Source organism: Pristiophorus japonicus, chromosome 18 (assembly GCF_044704955.1).
Source record: "Pristiophorus japonicus isolate sPriJap1 chromosome 18, sPriJap1.hap1, whole genome shotgun sequence".
NCBI classification, from domain to species: domain Eukaryota; kingdom Metazoa; phylum Chordata; class Chondrichthyes; family Pristiophoridae; genus Pristiophorus; species Pristiophorus japonicus.
The window spans coordinates 8,228,208-8,235,126 of NC_091994.1; the positions used below are offsets into that span (position 1 = coordinate 8,228,208).

The window sequence follows — 6,919 nt, forward strand, 5'->3', positions numbered from 1 at the left end:
TCGTAAATTAGCCTCGCTGTGGGCTTCCTACACATTCTGGCTAAATGTCCACTGAAGTTACAAGTCAGCATGGATTTGTGAAAGGGAAATCATGCTTGACAAATCTTCTGGAATTTTTTGAGGATGTTTCCAGTAGAGTGGATAAGGGAGAACCAGTTGATGTGGTATATTTGGACTTTCAGAAGGCGTTCGACAAGGTCCCACACAAGAGATTGATGTGCAAAGTTAGAGCACATGGGATTGGGGGTAGTGTACTGACATGGATTGAGAACTGGTTGTCAGACAGGAAGCAAAGAGTAGGAGTAAATGGGTACTTTTCAGAATGGCAGGCAGTGACTAGTGGGGTACCGCAAGGTTCTGTGCTGGGGCCCCAGCTGTTTACACTGTACATTAATGATTTAGATGAGGGGATTAAATGTAGTATCTCCAAATTTGCGGATGACACTAAGTTGGGTGGCAGTGTGAGCTGCGAGGAGGATGCTGTGAGGCTGCAGAGCGACTTGGATAGGTTAGGTGAGTGGGCAAATGCATGGCAGATGAAGTATAATGTGGATAAATGTGAGGTTATCCACTTTGGTGGTAAAAACAGAGAGACAGACTATTATCTGAATGGTGACAGATTAGGAAAAGGGGAGGTGCAAAGAGACCTGGGTGTCATGGTACATCAGTCATTGAAGGTTGGCATGCAGGTGCAGCAGGCGGTTAAGAAAGCAAATGGCATGTTGGCCTTCATAGCAAGGGGATTTGAGTACAGGGGCAGGGAGGTGTTGCTACAGTTGTACAGGGCATTGGTGAGGCCACACCTGGAGTATTGTGTACAGTTTTGGTCTCCTAACCTGAGGAAGGACATTCTTGCTATTGAGGGAGTGCAGCGAAGGTTCACCAGACTGATTCCCGGGATGGCGGGACTGACCTATCAAGAAAGACTGGATCAACTGGGCTTGTATTCACTGGAGTTCAGAAGAATGAGAGGGGACCTCATAGAAACATATAAAATTCTGACGGGGTTAGACAGGTTAGATGCAGGAAGAATGTTCCCAATGTTGGGGAAGTCCAGAACCAGGGGTCACAGTCTAAGGATAAGGGGTAAGCCATTTAGGACCGAGATGCGGAGGAACTTCTTCACCCAGAGAGTGGTGAACCTGTGGAATTCTCTACCACAGAAAGTTATTGAGGCCAATTCACTAAATATATTCAAAAAGGAGTTAGATGAGGTCCTTACTGCTAGGGGGATCAAGGGGTATGGCGAGAAAGCAGGAATGGGGTACTGAAGTTGAATGTTCAGCCATGAACTCATTGAATGGCGGTGCAGGCTAGAAGGGCCGAATGGCCTACTCCTGCACCTATTTTCTATGTTTCTATGTTTCTACAGATAAGTTGTTGAAACCTATTGGTTTTTGCAGCATATCTGCCCCCGCACCTCCAGCATGAGCGGAGATTGTTGTGAACAAAAGAGTTGTTACCAGGCATTCCTCTCTGATTGTCTCTTTGATTACTCTTGAGCACTCTGTTAGTGGGTGTCAATGGCCCCATCCCGGGATGCATTGTCCACTGTGATGGCATAAATGTCCATTCAACCTGCCATTGTCTCTGTTGAGGACTCACTCTCGAGTCTGTTGTTGCCTGGGTGGTATCGAATTGCCCTTGCCTGCCTGCGGGGTTCTGAGTCGCGTTTACAATGTTGACTCCCTGATCCATTGCCACGTTGGAAGCAGAGTTGTGCGCGTATATTATCTTGGTTTCCTCCTCCCCCGCCATGAAGGTCTGAGCCATCAACGCCGCCGCTTCCAAGGTCAAGTCCTTGGTCTCAATTAGCTTTCTGAAAATCCCGACATGACCAATGCCCTCAATAAAGAAATCCCTTAACATCTCCCCCCTGCAGGCGTCTGTGAACTTACAGAGGCTGGCCAAGCGCCGAAGGTCTGCAACGAAATCCGGTATGCTCTGTCCTTCCCGACGTCGGTGTGTATAGAATCGGTGTCGGGCCATGTGTATTCTGCTCGCTGGTTTGAGGTGCTCACCGATCAGTTTGCTGAGCTCTTCAAAGGTTTTGTCCGCTGGCTTCTCGGGTGCGAGCAGGTCTTTCATCAGCCCGTAGATGCGCCCTTTACTTGTCAGCCGTTGCATCTCCCAGCCAGTCCTTTGTGACAAAGCTCTGCTGGAGCCTCTCAACAAAATCTTCCCAGTCCTCACCAACACAGTACCATTCCTCTGTGCTACCTGTGGCAATTCTCGTGTCGTTGATTCCCGTTTCTCGTCGCCAAATGTAGTGTCCTTGCACACTACTATAAATTCACACGAGGCACATTCTGCAGACAAGGTCACTCTGTGACCCGTACCTTTATTCATAGGACCAAGAAGTGATGACCCTGCATGGGACCTCCCTTTATATACCTGGATGACCAGGTGAGGAGTGTCTCCCACAAGTTCACTCCCTGTGGTCAAGGTGTGCATTTTTTAGGTGTATGCAGTGTTGTTACATGAAGGTTACAGTTACATGAAGGTTACATACATGACACATCCGAAAGACAGCACCTCCGACAGTGCAGCACTCCCTCAGCACTACACTGGGGTGTCAGCCTAGATTTTTGTGCTGAAGTCTCTGGAGTGGGACTTGAACCCACAACCTTCAGATTCAGAGGTGAGTGTGCTACCCACTGGGCCCTGGCTGACACTCACCCACAAAAATATACTTAACTGGTCTTTCATCTCATGGGCATTTATGGGTGGTTGCTGATGCAGAATGGTTGCCATATTTGCCTTGGTAACAAGAATCACTGCACAATGTGTGACGTACTATGAGACGTTGGAATACATCAAGGCACTATATAAATCAAGTGGTTCAAACATCATAAACCACACAAGAGCAAAGGTCAGTTTGTGAATATTTTAAATCCACCTCACTGGCAACCTATATAGCACACATTAAGGTGGGAACCAATTTCCTGCTCATTGTACAGTATAGTTACGGAGCCCATTATGGATGCAGAGCCTGACATTGTCTTCTGATGTTTGAAGGGAAGTCCAGCGCCAGGGGTCACAGTCTAAGGATAAAGGGTAAGCCATTTAGGACCGAGATGAGGAGAAACTTCTTCACTCAGAGAGTTGTTAACCGCTGGAATTCTTTATCGCAGAGAGTTGTTGATGCCAGTTTGTTAGATATATTCAAGAGGGAGTTAGATATGGCCCTGACGGCTAAAGGGATCAAGGGGTATGGAGAGAAAGCAGGAATGGTGTACTGAGGTGAATGATCAGCCATGAACTTATTGAATGGTGGTGCAGGCTTGAAGGGCCGAATGGCCTACTCCTGCACCTAGTTTCTATGGGCCCAAGTTTCCACACGATAAAAAACGGGCGCCCCTCCGAGCTGGGTGCCCGTTTCTCGCGCCTAAAACGGCGCCGGAAAAAAAACTTGCAATTCTGGAGAGCCCTGCAGCTCCTTGTCTGTTTGGCGCGGCGCCCAGGGGGGCGGAGCCTACACTCGCGCCGATTTTATAAGTGGGAAGGGGCGGGTACTATTTAAATTCGTTTTGTTCCTGCCGGCAACCCTACGCGTGCATGTTGGAGCTTTCGCGCACGCGCAGTGTGAAGGAAAACATTGACACTCGGCCATTTTTGTAGTTCTTTGTAGCTGTTTAATTTTTGAACATTTTTTAATAAAAGCACATTGCCATCAGCACATCAGCACTGAGGCTTCCTACAGCCTTCTCACTGTCTCCTTCCCGCCCGTCGTCTGGAACGTCTTCCTCCCCCCCGCCCCCCCTGCTGCGTTCGGGCGGGCGGGCCCGCACTCCCTCCCTCCCTCCCTCCCTCCCTCCGTCGGGAACAGCTTCCTCCTCCCCCTCTGCCGTCGGGAACGAATGAACGAACTTGTGAGGCTGGCTGAAGCACTTTCACACAGGTAGGAAGATGGTTTATTTAATCTTTTCTTTGCTTATAAATGTTTATTCAGGTTGGATTTATTTGTATAATATTTGTATAAGTATAAATAAGGATTTATTGTAGAATTTAATGACTTCCCTTCCCCTCCCCACCTCGTTCTGGACGCCTAATTTGTAACCTGCGCCTGATTTTTTAATGTGTAGAACAGGTATTTTCAGTTCTACAAAAATCTTCACTTGCTCCATTCTAAGTTAGTTTGGAGTACGTTTTCACTGTGGAAACTTTGAAATCAGGTGTCAGTGGCCGGACACGCCCCCTTTTGAAGAAAAAATTCTGTTCCAAAGTAGAACTGTTCTACTAGAACTGCAGGAAAAAAAATGAGGAGAATTGCGATTTCTAAGATAGTCCGTTCTCCACCAGTTGCTCCTAAAAATCAGGCGCAAATCATGTGGAAACTTGGGCCCTATGTTTCTAAGGAAGCACAGCAGTGCTGGTTGGGGCAAAATGTTTTCAGGTGGATGGGATCATGTGACAGGAAGCTCCGATAACACAGGGATTTGTTGGTGGTATTTAAAGGAAACCGCCTACCTACTAAATATTATGAGCCATTACCCAATCTGTAAGAACATAACAACTCTAGTAACTTTGCCACAGCATATTAGAATTTTTTTTTTAAAACATACAATTTGTGTGAGTCCCTCACATCAGGGCGGGCTGCATTGTGAGAACACACACGCATTTTAACACATGGAGCTGTATTTGTGTTTTTTTTGGAAGAATGAGATGCACAAGGACAACATTGTTGTTTATAAATCATAAAATGAGAGAAACTCAATCCAAGAGGCCTGTTTTAGCCCAACATGCCCAAACCTGGCTAACATAGTCAGTGCCTGTTGTGACATTGTATTTCATTGCACATTAACAGGGCATCAACAGCAGTCAAATCAAGCCTCGGTTTGATACATTATTGTCTATAAATATATTGATTCAGACTGCAAGCAAATTTAATACTGGTATATAGCATATATATATATATATATATATATATATAGAGAGAGAGAGAGAGAGAGAGAGAGATTAGATAATTAATGATTAGATAGACTTTGTGTGTGTATATAAATAGAAAGATAAATTAGATTATTATATATATATATATATATATATATATAGTCTATCTAATCTAAATTTATCTTTCTCTCTATATAGATAAGTGATCGAGAGAGAGAAAAAAGAGAAAGCGAGCGAGAGCGAGCGAAATAGAGAGATAAATACAAAGATAAAGAGAGAGAGAGAAAGATAGAAAGAGAAAGATAAAGAGAGAAAGAGAGATAAAGAGAAAGAGAGCGAGAGAAAGATAAAGAGAGAGAGAGAAAGATAGCGAGAGAGAAAGCTAGATAAAGAGAGAAAGGGGGATAGAGAGAAGGATAGATAAAGAGATAGAGAGAGAGGGATAAAAGGTGGGTGGAGGGGATAGAGGGATGGATAAAGAGAGGAGATAGATTGTCTGTATATCTATCTAAGGTAGAGTGAGAGTCTTGATATATGTTCAGGCCAGCTTTTCTTAGGTTAATAACACACAGATGCGGAATCGGTATCTTGCTTGACAATATAATAAGGGGCCCAAACACTGACTCACTGACTGACCTGGAAAAGGTAACGCGAAGCTGCCTTCCGCAGGAGGGTCCAGCCCACCGCACAAACCAGGAACAAAAGCCCCTCGGTCGCGGTGAGGGAGGCGTTTTCCAGCAGGGTCCGTTTCGAGAGCTCAAATCCGCAGTCCCGGCACTCGGCAACCGCAGTGTTCATGCGAGAGAAGCTTTTGAGCAGCACCTCGCCATAGCCAGGCATCGGCTGCACCAGCCCGGCAACCTGCTCGCCAGCCTCCATTGCACACCGATTCCCCAATCGATTAACAAATAACTCCCCAGGAATTAGTCACAGAAAAAACAACACTGCACTGTAAACCCTCAATAAAAGAAATCAGAGCCAGGAGGAAAGAGATACTTTCCCTTGGGGTGACTACGAAACAATGTATCTGATTCTCAGCGCTCTTCCAGTTTTAAAAACAGTGCGATTATTTACAACTGGATACAATGTATTTCTTGGAAATGTTGCAATTTAGTGTTCAGGACCAGTCGTTTCGTGAATCAAGTCTGGATCTCGCTGGGTTGTATATTAAAGGTCTCCGAGACTCCCACTCGGTCACTTTTGCAAAATGACATGCAGCGATTGAGAAATCTCCCGGTCCATTAAATATTCATCAACAATGAATGCATCCTCTTGGTTTTAAGACTGCTGCTTAGCAATTTGGTCTTGCAGCTTCCAGCCTCACTTGTCCTTGTAATTTCCCCCCTCTCTCGTCAGTTTCACCCGCAGCTGGGTCAGTTTCTGCGGGCAAGCCCCTGGCTCAAGTCCCTCTCCCTCCTGCTCCCTCGTTCCCTGCCGGTTGCTGCAGTGTATCCGCGCATCTGAAATACAAGCAAAAGATCCAGATTTGACAGTCTGGTCACGTTTCTTTCCTTCACCCAACCCACACACACACACAAAAAACAGAATGACTCCTCCTTTACAGTCTGGTCACGTTCAGATGGCACCCAGACCCGCCCACAGGCAGAGAAAGATGCGCGGCTCGCCCAATCCGCGTCAGCCGTCGATCTACAGCCCTTAAAAGTCACCCACCAATCGCTTCACGTGAGCCTTTCTTGTTTCCACCCTCTTCCACGATTACAATAAGCACCGTCCCTACCCGAGTCACACATGCGGACAGCCCGAGCTTGCTGTTTTTCTGTCAGCTTGCTTGGAGTAAGTCAGGGGATCGTGGGTGGGGGAGGAGACGAGGGGGGTGGGGAGGAGGGGGAAGGGATAGAAAGGGGGTGGAGGAGAGAATGGGGGAGAGGGAGAGGAATTGGGGGGTGAAAGTGGGGGAGAGAGAAAGGGGGAGAGGGAGAGGAACTGGGGGGTGAAAGAGGGGGAGAGAGAAAGGGGGAGAGGGAGAGAAACTGGGGGTGAAAGAGAAAGGAGGAGAGGGAGAGGAGCT

The 6,919-nt window shown here is 46.8% G+C and overlaps 1 protein-coding gene across 1 annotated transcript in view; it reads right to left on the reverse strand.

The window, feature by feature from the left end:
* The window catches only part of cers1 (ceramide synthase 1), a 49,996-nt gene extending 44,386 nt beyond the window's left edge, over window positions 1-5,610 (reverse strand). Inside the window, exon 1 of the mRNA XM_070860798.1 lies at window positions 5,527-5,610. The gene's annotated coding sequence lies outside the window, so the exon portion shown is untranslated. The remainder of the gene's footprint in view (window positions 1-5,526) is intronic.
* Window positions 5,611-6,919: the final 1,309 nt, after the last annotated feature.